This window comes from Triturus cristatus, chromosome 12 (genome assembly GCF_964204655.1).
Source record: "Triturus cristatus chromosome 12, aTriCri1.1, whole genome shotgun sequence".
NCBI classification, from domain to species: domain Eukaryota; kingdom Metazoa; phylum Chordata; class Amphibia; order Caudata; family Salamandridae; genus Triturus; species Triturus cristatus.
This window is the reverse complement of record NC_140595.1, coordinates 15,934,631-15,948,827: the sequence shown is the minus strand read 5'-3', so window position 1 is coordinate 15,948,827 and position 14,197 is coordinate 15,934,631. Positions and strand designations below refer to the sequence as shown.

General features: G+C 46.8%; 1 protein-coding gene across 4 annotated transcripts in view; it reads left to right on the top strand.

The window, feature by feature from the left end:
- The window catches only part of CELF5 (CUGBP Elav-like family member 5), a 376,224-nt gene extending 362,562 nt beyond the window's left edge, over positions 1-13,662 (top strand). For all 4 annotated transcript variants that reach the window (XM_085638935.1, XM_085638933.1, XM_085638934.1 and 1 more), the window contains one exon: positions 7,566-13,662. The gene's annotated coding sequence lies outside the window, so the exon portion shown is untranslated. The remainder of the gene's footprint in view (positions 1-7,565) is intronic.
- Positions 13,663-14,197: the final 535 nt, after the last annotated feature.

The following is a 14,197-nucleotide window of genomic DNA, read 5'->3' as shown; positions in this document are numbered from 1 at the left end:
TCATGGAAAACAGCATTGTTAATAGCCGTTACCTCTGCACAGAGTTAGTGAGTTACAGGCTTTGTCATTTTCAGTACCTTTCACAATTTTCCATCATTATATAGTTCTGTGTAAGCACCGTTCCTTTTTACGGAACGTGGTCTCAGATTTTCATATTGACCAATCTATCACACTTCCTACATTTTTCCCTAACCCTTTTACAGCAGCGAAGTGACGTCTGCATTTGGAGAAGTCGAAATATATAAGGAAGTCGAACCATCTTCTCATAAACTATGGCTCATTAAGATTTAGCTGCTTCTAAACAATATATAGCTAGATGGCTAGTTCATTCTATTTCTTTATGCTACCAAACCTTTACCAGGAATACCTAAAGCTGACTCTACAAGAGGGAAAGCAGCAACCACAGCTTGGGTCAGACAAGTTCCAATCTTTGATATCTGTGAGACAGCTACTTGGAGAGCTATACATACTTTTACAAAGCACTTTTGACTAGACACACGACACTCCAGCCAAAGCAAATTTTGGGCAAGAAACGTTGAGAAATCTGTTTAAATGGTTCCAAGTTTTCGGCTGGATGGGTTTGTTCAGTGTAGTACGGCTATTACAGCTTACATGCATTAGAAATTTACCCCATACACATACCTGGCAGCCACAGTATGGAGATCTTTTTCTCCGCTTGCTACTCTATTCACTGTTTATGACTATCAATAAAGATCCTACAATGTAGAAGAAAAAGTTACATACCTGTAGTCCTAGTTCTGCCTCGCAGGTGTGGCTCCTCCGTAACCGCAGAGGAGCATCCCCGCACAGCCAGCAGATGAAAAATAAAATGATAATAAAACAATGTGATTATCATTTTATTTATCACTTCGTGAGCAGCCTTACTGAGCCATGGAGTCTGAGGCAGGGCAAGGCCATGGCAGGAAGGAGTGGGGGCACTTAGAAGTGAGCAGGTCAGTTAGGCTGGCTGTCTTAGGCCGGCCAAACAGACATGCACACTTATATTTTTCCAACCCAGGTGTTTTGCACAGCCGGGTTGGAGAAAAGCCACAGGCTCCCTGTGTCTGAGCGAGCATCAGGTCAGCCCACTCAGGCCAATCCAGGCACTTCTACCATGCTAGCTATAGCATGAGAGCAACGTCTGGATTGGGTGGGGAGCCTGTGCTGTGGCCCATAGACATCTGGGAGGAGAGCTGAAGAGAGCACTGAGGCAGCCGGTCGCTCCAGGTAAGTTTTTCTTTTTAATCCCCCCCCCCCTCCACTTTAGATTGCCAGTGGCTGCCACTGCTGCTTCATTTGCATCTTCAATGAGGTCATAAACAACCCACCTTCCTCCCCGGCTGTCAGTGCATATGTATTGTGTACTTCACATAAAGAACTGCCACTTGCAGGCAAACTGCCACTGCTGTGAATTGTGGGATAGGGTGCTTCTGTGGCTCCTAAGGTTCAAGCTTCTTTTTTTTAGCTCCCATCAGTGGTACTCTATCAGGCTTCATTTTATCCTCATGCTGTTTGCACACAGGCAGCCTGCTTTCCAAGACAAACGGTTGAGCACTTAAAGGCTATGTTGGAGTTTCTCAATAATTCTTATACAGCATTCAGATGCAAAATTCATCTCTGACCAACTACACGGAGACTTTATTAACAAGCATTTCCAATGCAATAGGTCTTGCATTATAAAAGTGTGAGCAGTTGGCACTGCTAATAATAATGCAACACTAGCTATTGGCATTGTAAATGATAATGGCATTTTTTATGTTTGTTTTATAAAATAGATTAAAAAAAGGCATTGTCATGAACAATGCCAATAGCTTAAACTTTTGCAAATGCGAGACCTATTGCATGTCTATTTATTAAACTGGTCTGCATATCTATGATCCAATACTTGAGAAGGACAATGGGGAGTTTGGTTACTGTAGAAGTCTTCTAAATCATAGGAGGTACCCCACCCACAACCTAAAAGAAGGCCATGTATTATCATATGGTCGCTCGGGGCCTCACCCATGCAAAACGACACATAGCAAACCGTTGGATCAAGGAAAGATGGTTCATGACTTATGGTGCAGGAATATTACAGATTCGTCCCTTATCGAGGAGACTGACAAGATTAACAGGTGCAGTGATTCAAAAGTGGATGATGACTTACAAGAGTGAAGGGACGAGTGATATGAATACTCCAAACACAATCAGTCTAATCAGGAAACAACTTGGTATTGCAAGTATAGGTTAACAATGGGTTATACACGTGACGGATTCCCAACAGCGCCAATATATGGGAAGGAGCGCTTTTAACACGTCATATTCTTTAACATTTAGAAGACTTTCACCAGCCTCGATCAAACAATAACTTTTGACACGGATCTTGGCATACGTGCAGGCGGGAGAAGCATCTTAGACACGGGGGAGGATGGAGCAGCAGACCTCTACATGCACAGGGGACGCTGGGGCTCGCTTTCAGCAATAAGAACACGCATAGCTTCCCGGGTGGGATACTAGGTACGTGTAGCCGCTCAGACGTGCGATCACCGGGCGACCATCGTTTCTAAAGCTCGCAGACACTGATTTACACTTACCACCAAGCCAAACCGTCCACCACCATCCTCCTGCTGCTGCTGTTTGCGGAAGTGACGCACAGCTGATCCGTCCCCAAGAAGCAAGGGGACTTCCTGAGAGAGGCTGCCTACTAGTCCCAGCACACAACCTCTAACCGGAAGCTACCTCCATGCACCCGGCTTATGTTCCAGAACCAGGAAAAGAATGTCTCCTCCAACTGCAAGTCCCGTCATGCTCTGTGCTGGTGGCCTGGCGCTGCCCTGTAGGTGTACGTGACACGCGCCTTGCCCTCAGCTGCTCAGGGTGACGGATGGAGCCGCGCGTGCAGGTGAGTCGCTGTGTCCCGCACTGCTGGCGGAGAACACGTGTGCTGCCTGCAGAGTCTTCAGTGACAGTGCTTGGTGCTGAGCGGCTTGACACATGCTCTGTACTCGCACATGGGGTCACGTTCTGCCGCCCGGCCCAAGTCCTCGAAGTGGGTGCGCCATGGACACTCTCGGGGCCTCCTTAGTTCCGGCCTTATTGACACAGGAGCTCGAGCCGTCACCGTATAAAAGCAATTTCACACTTAGACTGTTTTCACCTTCCACCAGGTGAGGAGAGAATAAAACCATATTTCATTAACCTAACAAGCGCTCGCCATGACGTTTTCGTTTGCCTTTTTCTGCCGTCCCACTTGGACAGCCTCGCCTGCTAAAAGGTTTCTTATCTTTATGGGGCCATGCGTTTGGCCCCATAAAGATAAGAAACCTTTTGCGACGAATGCAAAACAGGCAAGGCCGTCCAAATTGGACGGCCGAAAAAGCCGAGCGAATACCTCACAAGGAGCTCTTTTCCAATGGCTGGCCACCGTTTAGCATAAACGGTGACACCAGCCAATGGAAAAGAGGGGCGGGGCTTAATGCCCATTACAGAAAATACCCCATGTCATTAAATCTCGCCAACGAGAATGCGCATGCGCGCAGCCTAAGCCAGGCGAGACCTGAAAATAAAATCAGTGATGAATTCTTCAATTCAATTTTCCTAAAAAAATAAATATATATATTAAAGAAGGTGTTCCAGGATCTGCGCAGGCTGCAGGGAATTATTCAGCACTTATGACTTCAAGGAAGATACCTTCGATGCAGAACTAGGTCTACAGGTATGTAACATTTCCTCACCAAGCATAAGGCTCTGCACCGGGATTGTTCCAGGTCACACTTAATGTACAAGGTTCTATATCGATATCGTTCCTGGAGCCGACAGGCGCTTAAAAGGTTGGTCTTTGTCACGCTCAAAGTCCTCACATAAGCATAAGAAACACAAGAAATTTAAATGGGATTCCACTCCCTCGTACCACTAACATTTTGCCTGAGCAAGCATAGGGGTGGAGCCACCATTCTCAATCTCGCTCCCAAAGTTGGGCAACTTTGGAGTGGATTCTGCAGCTGGTTTCAGTGAAACCCATGTTTCTAGGGCCTTCAGCTATGGTGCATCGGATCAAAGAGTTCCATACAGCCATGTTCCAGCTCTTTGGATCCGTACCAGTCCCCAAGGTGCAGAGAGGCCTTCCACCGGGGATACCGCCAGCGGGTCTTCCACGCCTGTTGCGCCTCTGGCTCTTGTTCCGACTCTGCTTCTGGTGCCACCACCCACAGCAGGTCCGGGTACGTTGACACAGACATGTAGCCTGAGGAGGCAGCCCCATTTGTTCTCTTCAATGCCGAGTCCACGTCGGTACGACCTCTACTGATTTTGCACCCAAATCCGCCATAGGTGCTACTTCCACATCTTGAATTGCCACAAGGTCTACAACACTCTCTGCATTCCCTTTTTGAGATTGATTCGGATAATTAATGTGTCCTGGGTGAGGAGTTCACTCAGCCCTACCAGGATGAAAGTTGGTACAAGGACTTATAGGAGGCTAGTGGTCTCGATACCTCCCTGGAGAAAGGCTTTTTTTCTTCCCCCAGACCAGCCACTGAGAAACTGGCTCCCTACACCATGGTGATGCATAGGGCGCCTGAAGTGTTCATCCTTCGCTCCACACATTGGCGTTTAAAACCAGTGTCTTGACAGAAGTCTTCCAACCAGGGCAAACATCTTCTGACCCTTTTTTCCATTTAATGAGGAACTGATGGATGCTTTATTGGGGGCTTGGGCCAAACCTTGTCCATATACTCGTTCTGCCGACACATCGGCGCTACCTGCGGTTTATGGTAGAACAGGGGCATTTTCAGTTCACTTTGGACTCGCCAGCGCCTATTGAGTGTTGGCAGCACACCTTCTGTGGTCAGGGGTGCCAGTGTTACTCAACCTCAATGACTGGCTGTCAAACTTTCAAAACTCTGCAGCCTGACTGGTCCTCGACATCCATCACCGCAGCCACATCTCCAAACACCTCCGAGAACTCCACTGGCTCCCAGTTAACAAAAGGGTTAACTTCAAGCTCCTCACGCACGGCTACAATGCCCTCCAAGATGCAGGATGAGCATACCTGAACCACCGCCTCTCATCCCACATCCCCATCAGACACCTCCGCTCAGCTAGCCCTGGCCACTGTCCCTCGGATCCACAAGACCCAGGGAAGGTCCTCCTCCTACCTCCCCGCCACGACCTGGAAAACCCTGCCAACCCACCTCGGACAATACCCGTCACTGACCCAATTTAGGAAGGATCTCAAGACCTGCCTCTTCAACTGAACATCAAAGCACAGATGGATCAGCACCCCTCAGGCTTCACCCCAGACCCTGTGCCCTGAGCCTTATGTCCCTGAAAATGCTAGACCACCAAGGAATTTGCTTGCTGGTGAATCACCTGGAAGGATCATTAAATACCAGGGCAGATGAGCTCAGCAGTTCATGCCTAGCGCATTACAAACAGCAGTTACACCAGAAGGTGGCGAAAGGTCTCCTCCGCGATTGGGGAGAACCTTGGCTTGATCTCTTTGCCGCCACCAACAACACACAATGTCGGCACTTCTGCACATTGAAGTTTCCAAGGAGTCTCTTGCTCCACCTAGAGTAGAAGGGAGTCCTATATGCCTTTCCTCCAATACCACTCCTGCCCCAAGATCAGGACAGACCGGGCCCAAGTAATCGTGGCTCCAGATTGGGCACACAGAGTTGGTATCCAGAACTCCAGGACCTGAGCAGGCTGGCTCTCCTGGAGGACCGTCTATCGCAGTAATAGGGTAGCGTTCTGCACCCTTGCCTTCACACTCTCCAACTCCATGCTTGGAGATTGAGCGACAACAGATGAACACTTTCAACTTTCCTCCGGAGGTGGTTCATGTCATTTTGGCAGCCAGGCGTCTCTTCAGCGAAAACTAGACACCTGTTGTGACAAATTTGTGGCTTTGTGCGGCACATGCCGGATTGAACCCCTCCAAGCCAAGTTATCTGACATTCTGTGATTCTCACTTGCCCGGCAAGGCTTTGCTTTGGGCACAGTTAAGGGTTATTTTTCAGCCATCTTATAGTTGCCAGATCAGCCCTTGTAGTTTAGATCACTAGTTATGATGTCATTTTTGAAAGGGCTACAACATGTTTCCCTCTTCTCCCTTTCTCATGCCCTAATGGAACCCAAATCTGGTCCGGACTGATCTGCAGTGCCCCAGTTTGTGCTACTTCACATCTGTACTTTACGGCTTCTTATTATCAAGACTGTGTTCATCACCGTCACCTCGGAGCCTTGGTGAGCTTCAGGCTCTGTGTCAGTACTCCATACACTTCCTTCTTGCCATACAAACTGGTTCTGCACACTTGGGCACCCTTCCTGGCAAAAGTTGTAATGCGGTTTCACATCAGTACTATCACTTTGCCAGGATTTAATGCTCCGTCTCACCCTTCTAAGGAGGAGGAGAGACCCCATTGCTTGGACCCCAAGAGAGAACTGAACTTATACAGAGATCCTACTAAAGAACACCAGGTGGATGATCAACTCTTTGTGGGGCACCCTGGAGCAAAAAGTGGCAAGGCAGTGCAGATGAGAACTATCTCCCGCTGTATCATGTTCTGCATTAAAATCTGCTGCACACAGGCCATAAAGCAGGATCCGGATGGGCTGCATGCTCATTCCACCAGGGACAAAGCTGCTACTGCTGCATTGTCATGCAGAGTCCCTGTCAGTCTATCCAGGCATCCCTCCAAACCTTTACGAAGCACTGTTGCCTGTAAAGTCAGGTTTGCCAGGAAGGGCATTTTGCGTGCTATGTCCTGCAGGACCTTCTGATTCAGGTCTATTCACAAACCTCCCTCCGAACAGGTATTGCTTTGGTATCTACTTAAAAGATGAGTCTTATCAGAAAAACAAATTACTTCTTTTTGGTAATTCTCCTTCTGGTAGAGACCGTCTAGCCGCAGATTCCTTTACGAGTCTCCCTCCTCACCATGTTGTGATCTACCATTAATAAGAACCCAAGTCTAGGAATCTGCACAGTAGATTTGCTTATGGGGCTCTATATGGGGATGGGGGGGCAGTCTCAAAGGCAACTGACGTCAGTATGTGGGGGTGGCACTTACATAGGCCCTCCATGTACTTTCTGGAGCGGAATGTTATCAGTGCAGAACCGCACGTTGCTGCATGCTGGGGGATTGCTGAAAGAGTCAAGATCCAGTCCAACGCCTGCGGAGTATGAAAAAGGTGAGGAATCTGTGGCTAGATAGAGTCTCTCCCAGAAAGAGCATTACTGAGGGTAAGTATCTTGTTCTTTTTTACTTTTAAAGAGAGACATTGTATTTTTATTTTTAAAAATAGGCTTGTACAAATGCATTTCGTGAAACATTAACATTTATAGGTGTGCTAAAGTCCTGCAAATAAAAGTACATATGAATGGGAACCAAGACTACAAGTAGCTTTTCACTCCATAAAAAGTTCTGGCACTGTGTTCCGTTGTACCCCCCCCCCCCCCTCCCCCCTCCCCCCCCTACCAGAGATTCCAGGTTGGTGCTGGCCAGGCCTCTGCGGAGGCAGATATACACAACATTTCACATGTATTAAACTCTTTCCTTCTCTTGTCCTTCTCACTGCAGGTAAAGGGAACATTTCTAACTAACTACCAACGTAAAATCGATCTTATTAAAAGAAGATCCCGTGACATGCAAAGGAAGAAAAAACAAAAAAAGACTGAATCACAACTGCTACCCATCTACCCTGCCGTATCAAGTCCCTTTACCATGCTCCTTCCCAAGCGGGCGCCTTCCAAGGAGGTGTGCTAAAGAAGGCCTCCAGCTTCTCTGGATGAGGCTCTCACACACCTGCTGTACACCTGGCCCAAAGCACCTCACCTGGGAGCCTTCACCTAGAGAAAACTTGGAACAGAACTAGAGAACTCGCAGGGACCAGAACAAGGAGAGAATTTCATTCTTTTTTCCTCAATATATATTTATTTCAACTTAATTTATTTTTTGAGGCTATCAAGGGACCAAGATTTTTCAAGTCGGTTATTCTATACAGAGATTGTGCTGCAAGAGGGGCTACGTTTGTAAAAACTGGAATTCTTTTGCTTGGCTTCCGCATACCCAGTTGTTGCTGGATTGTACACGTGGTCAGGCGGATATCACGGGTGTAGACCTAGCATGAGGGAAATATTGGGTTTGGGGTAAACATTTTAAACAAAATGCCTCCAGAAATTAGTATCAAGAGATTAATTCAGAATTCAAACAGAGCTTTTGTGTAACACCTTCAGAGCACACACGCCTTGCACTCTCTCCTAGGACATGAGTACTTTATCACTGAACTACCAAGATTGGAAACCATGCCCTGGTCTCTTGGGGTGGGCCAGTTAAGAAAGCACAGCATTATGCGTACAGCTTAAATTACAGGACATGCCAAGCTTACAGCAAGGCATCATCCTGCAATCCTCCAGTCACCTCCTGATGGAGGCCATTCAAAGGATCCTTTTAACCGTCCGGCTCGCACCCGCGTGGCTTCCAACTTCTTATTGGCCTCACAGGACTAAGACGTTGAAGAATCTACAACTGGAGCGCAGACCTTGCTGCCTGGAAAGGGGACACATGCAGCTCAAACACACGGCAAGCTAATGCCCATCAAAAATCTGCAACTAGAGCACGGATCTGGCTGTCGAGAACACGTGTGCAGCTCAAACACAGGGCAAGCAGGGGCCTCAATAATTCGGAGCTAAAGCAGGATCCTGGCTTTCTGGAAAATGGACAAGCGAGTAGCTTAAACACTCGGCAAGCAGGTGCCCCTCAAGGATCCTCAACTAGAGCACAGACCTCGCAGTGTGGAAAGAGACCAGCACACGCTCAAACACAAAGCCCACTATTTTTTTTTCTTTTTTGTTGCCCCTTTTTACATTAGTTTGTAAAAGAGGTGAAAACATGTGCCCTCAATCGTCGCTCCTGGATTAGAAAGCTGAAGAACGCCATGCCGGAGAAGAACGGTGGGCTATGGATGTCTAGGTTGTAGCAAGTTTGTCCAATGTAGGAGCTGCAATTCTTCCCCACAGCACCAAAGCTTTGATTAAGCCTTGTAGCTCATGCCAGTCTTGTGCCAAAGGGGGTGCCCCTTATTTATTTTGCAGCACACTTCTGTGTCGCAGATGCAGTTACTCTTCCATGGTGCCCTAAGGAGCAGCCGCTTAAGAGACTGTGCCCTAGACTCCCTCAACACTTCACTAACCGAACAGAGCTGCCAACGAGCACCACCAAGGGAAGTATAAAGCAACTAGCTGCCGAGGCCTCTTTTCAACACAGTTCTGGCATCTCCATCATAGTACCACCACCTACACGGATCGCCTCCCATCCTCTGAAGCCTGCACCAGCTCCAAAAAGATGCTTCAGGCCCATACACTAATCAGTACGCCAGGTAACGAAGAGGCAAGGCTTGATTGCAACACAGTAGGAGCCCAACCTGTGTCATTCCTACAGAACAGGTCCGAACTCTGAACTGACTCACTAAAACAGTGACGGGTCTGCCAAAATGTAGCCCTCTGTGAACAGACAGCATTGGAAACATCTCAATTCTAAAGCGGTCTGAGACAGATCAACCCATAAGCCAGGATGGGCTTTAGGTATTAGGGATGGGGCTGGACACATTACTTTATCCTAGTGACAAAATGAGCAGTCTTTTGAAAAAGCCGATTATTAAAATGATCGGCAGTTATGTGCCAAACCCCAGAGACGTGTCTGCCTACAACAAGCCCCCGCCAATCTAGTGTTATGACTGCACGTATACTGCTCAGAGGTATCAGGAGTAGAAAGCGATCCTAAAATTGCCTTGGTTTGTTACTTTGGATAGATCAGTGGCTGCATAACACGGGCCGTCTCCAACAAAAGCACTAAGACGGGCCGTCTCCAACAAAAATTCACGCCTGAAGTGTCACCAGAGTAACGCACAAGGCTGAGAAGTTAGCTAAGCTCCTGGGAACCTGCGATAGCACAAGTCACCTACACTGTCCTACCGGCTTGGGGGATGAAGAGGAAGGAGAGCGCTGGCAGGTACCTTTGACAATCCCCACCGGTCCACTTCCTGGCTGGACCGGTGTTCTGGACTCTCTGCAGGTGTTGTACGGGAACTGCCTGAAACCTAAACACGCGAGAACGATGTTGGGTGAGCCTTAACGCAAGAGCCAGACTGCTGCAAAACTCTTCTGCCCTCGACCAGAGGCTCACCGGACCTCACCAAGTTCAAAACCGCTGGACCCGAACTCCTTGACTTCTGCCGATTGATGTAAATATTACTCGTGAGAACAGCGCACATACTGCTTGGGGGGCGGTGGGAAGAGACGACTCCATTTCTCATCTTCTTAAACATTCCTTATTCCAACTGTGTTCAAACAGACACAGGGATTTTTAAAAAGTGACCTTTTTATCTTTTTCATGACACTGCCTTCTCTTTGGGTAACCCAAAGCCAGCACCCTCTCCTTCCTTGCATCCCTCCAGACCAGAGACAGCAGCCCTGACCTGCACTACAGCACAGCACCCTCGTCAGCCTCTGAGCGACTGCTACATGTGTAACAAAAACAGAAGCAGGAAGGTTTCTAAGGGTAAACAGAAGTGCAACAATGGTTTCAATTGCACACGTTTCTCCACGCATGCGTTACAAACACACACACACACACACACACACACCATGCCCCATGTCCTGCTAAGATGTCTACTACTTTGTGCTCTAGTAGAAGCCTTTTCCACAGGGTGCGCTGTGAGGCTTTTCCGAAAGCTTTAGGCCTGTACAGAAGCCGTCCCCTCCCTTTATCCGAATACCTGCTCAGCCAAAATGTGTTCATGACACGTTTCAACACCGGACTGCAACAAAAGCCGGACGAACTCTAAAGGCAGCGCACCTCCTCAAACAGGGTGGCCATCTTTGTTGTATATACATTCTTTTGTTTTAAATATTTCTGCATCCCTTTCTTTCTCCAGGAAAGAGAATGGCAGAAACAAGTTTCCTGATTATGAACCAGAAAATATGTGCCATTTACAAGGTGTTTTCAAAGCAACGTTTACAGGTAGCGTGGGTCACCTCCATGGACTGACCGGAGTGCTGCTCACAGACTTGGAGGGGTGGGTGCCATGGGATGGGTGAGTCGGTACACTCCATTACATTCGTCACCCTCCTGCCACCTGGTGCAAAGCCTGGCATCCTTACTGATTGGGTGCAGTGGTTGTCCACATAGCACTAGGGGCACACCGTGTGATCTTGTGTTCTTGGACCGACTCGCACCAAGCAGGTTTTCAGGAGCAACCTTCAGATTTCAGGGAACAAGGAGACACTCTCCGAGAGCTATGGACATGAACCTCGACACGCTCAACAAGAGACGCAAGAGGCCAGGGGGCATTTTTACAAAAAAGTGAGACATTCAACATGCCCTTTGCCCATGGACTTTGGAAACGGAGAGTTCATTCTCGTCTCAAGCTTTAGGTGACCCCCAACCAGCCCTTCCCCATACATAACCCTAAGTGACTCCTTCCCTTCCACTGGTGTGCATACGTGGATGAGTGTGCTAGGACTTATGCGCGTCTGTTGTGCTGCTGGGTGACAAACATCCTGTTTCATCAATGGGGGGGAGGGGGGGGGGGAGCTCTGAACTGTGTTTCTTTGCAGAGTGTAAATATCATTTTTATACTTCACATCTGTTACGTATGTGATTTGTACGATGTAAGAAATTTCTCAACAAAAAAACTATTTAAAAAAAAATACTGAAATGCAGCACGCCATGGAGTCTGTTTTAGGGGAGTTCTCTGTGGCACTTGCACCACTAGGGGCTTGTTGGGTGTATTCGGCCATTCCTGGTCTCTTCGAGATCACAGATCACCAAGCTAAAGGCTCAATCCCTTGCTAAAGCCCTGCGTCACCCCCCTTACACACAACGTACTTTTGGAGCAGGCGTGATCCTTTCCAAGTTACATATGCTCCCTTTCCTATTTTTTCATAGTGTTCTCACTTTATTTCTCTATTTTACTCATTTTCTGATCTCACCTCTTGCTGCTTTCATATTTATCTACTCTGCCTCCTATAAAGTTGTAAAGGATTCGGTTTCTTTAACTATTACTATAAAGCGTAATCCCATCCCAGGACTGGGATTTTTACAACCCAATGCTTAGTCTGCTAATTCTTATAATTCCCAATACAATAAGTTTCCTACTGCATAGAACACGAAGGTAAGAGGCATTGTGGGATACCAGTGTATGTCCTAGGAATTGCTCTTTAATACCACACCTAGGTTTATTTAATACAAGTTTCACCAGACTCTCGGTCCAGCCAGTGGTTGAGAGGACAGCACAGATGTATGAACCTGCGAGCTTTACGCGTCATCAGTCCCACTGTGCTGTCATACCAACTCTTGAGGAACTAGTTTCCTGGCCTTAAATCCGCTCTGCGGGACCAACCTACTCATACATTTGTTTACATTTTTTGCCCATTTCCTAGCTGGGAAATAACGGAGGTCCTGATGTCAACTGCAGAGATAAACAGGTTGTCTAAAACCCAGAAACGTAACCTGGTTATTTATTTTGATGACTGAAAAAAATTATACACATCTGATCATTCTTTTATAGTTGATAAAAAGTCTCAAATTGCTTAGACTAAAAGCAGATTGCCTTTCACCCACTTTTTGCACCAAAGAATTTTTCATTTTTTGATTATAAGCACCATTTACTTAATGCTCAATACTTGCGCCTTATATGACTCTGTTGCAGCTTTAACAGAGCAAACAGGGTGTAACTTTCACCAAAAACTATGTAACTGTACTTGCCATTGTGTGCTGATCTCAAAAAGCCACAAAATACCTTCCTGTGACACACGTTTTGCTTTCGATCCCATCCTACCCCAAATTAAGTCCAGGAATTAAAGCACATTACAATTACGCAAAACTGCTACTGATTTCGCAAATCTCCAAGCCCAGAAAATGCAATCTAAGGTACCATTTGTTGAGCCAAGCACCCACATTTGCTGTTCATTGCTCATCACTGCTCAGGTTCAGCAAGGCGTGTTGTGGTGCACTGTGGGTAATCTGCCGCCACCCCTGAAGCTTTTTCATATCGAGAAGGTGGTCCCCTGTAGTGTACAGGAGATGATACCTGTAGGCCCTTTGTTACCACACGGCTTGCAAGAGCCAGCAGTCTCTCCCCGAGTTACATTACAATAACACTCAGGCAAATTATTTTTTTCTTCAAAAAGAAGCTGGTAGTAGTGGTCACTACACAACAGATATTATTTAAAAGCATTATTGGAAGACTTGTTCGAGTGGACGGGCTCTTTCTGGAATGTTACAGGTAAAGTTTGGAGGAATGCACTTTTATTTCAAAAGGGCAAACCTGGCTCTAAGGCAGCAAAGCACAGATCATAATAAAGGCGATACACATCACCGTCCTCCAGCAGCCGCAGGCCACAAAAATCCAGACCAACACAGTTCATGGCTCGCTAACACAGACTCCAAAGGCTGATTAAATGAAGTGTTAATAATTTAATAAAAAGTATAAAAAAATTAAAATAAATTTTAGAAGGATCTTATACGCTGTATGAAATTAAAGAATGTGACGTATCCATTCCACTTTTCTGAAGCAACTGCAGAGTGTTGAAATGTGAGACTGTCAGGACTAATGTGAAAAATCCTGCGAGCTGAAGATCCCAACACTTATTTAATAATAAAAGGTTTTACTTGATATTTCATTTGTCTAGTCATGTTCGTTTCGCCAAACTCAAGTTCGATGAATCTGGGGCTCAAAGTCGCCCCCTGTATACTGCATGGTAGGGCCTTGCGCGAGAGTGAAGACATCTTAATGTTACCAACATTTGTTTGAACCTACAACAGCTGAAGAGTGTGGGCACCCCTTTCATCCTGGGATGGTCAGGGACCAGAGTCAAGTGGTCTATATACACTACACTTTACCTATACAATATGGCTTTGGACAAGCACTGCCTGGCCGTCCCCCACCCCCTCTTCCCAGCTCACCTTAATCCTGACTCACAATAGGCGGGAGATTGTGCTGCCCTTTGCAACTCTTGATGTTTAGGGATGTTAGTGATGAGCACAAGAAAAAAATGTAGCAAAGTGATTAAAAAAAAACTTTTTTGCGAAGTCCGCTAGTTAACCGCATCTCCCTGGCATAATCACCATGTCTTCATGCACCCCAAAACAAAACTATACAATCCCTGTATTGAATACAAACCACTAAACAACCAGCTAGCATCCTCTTC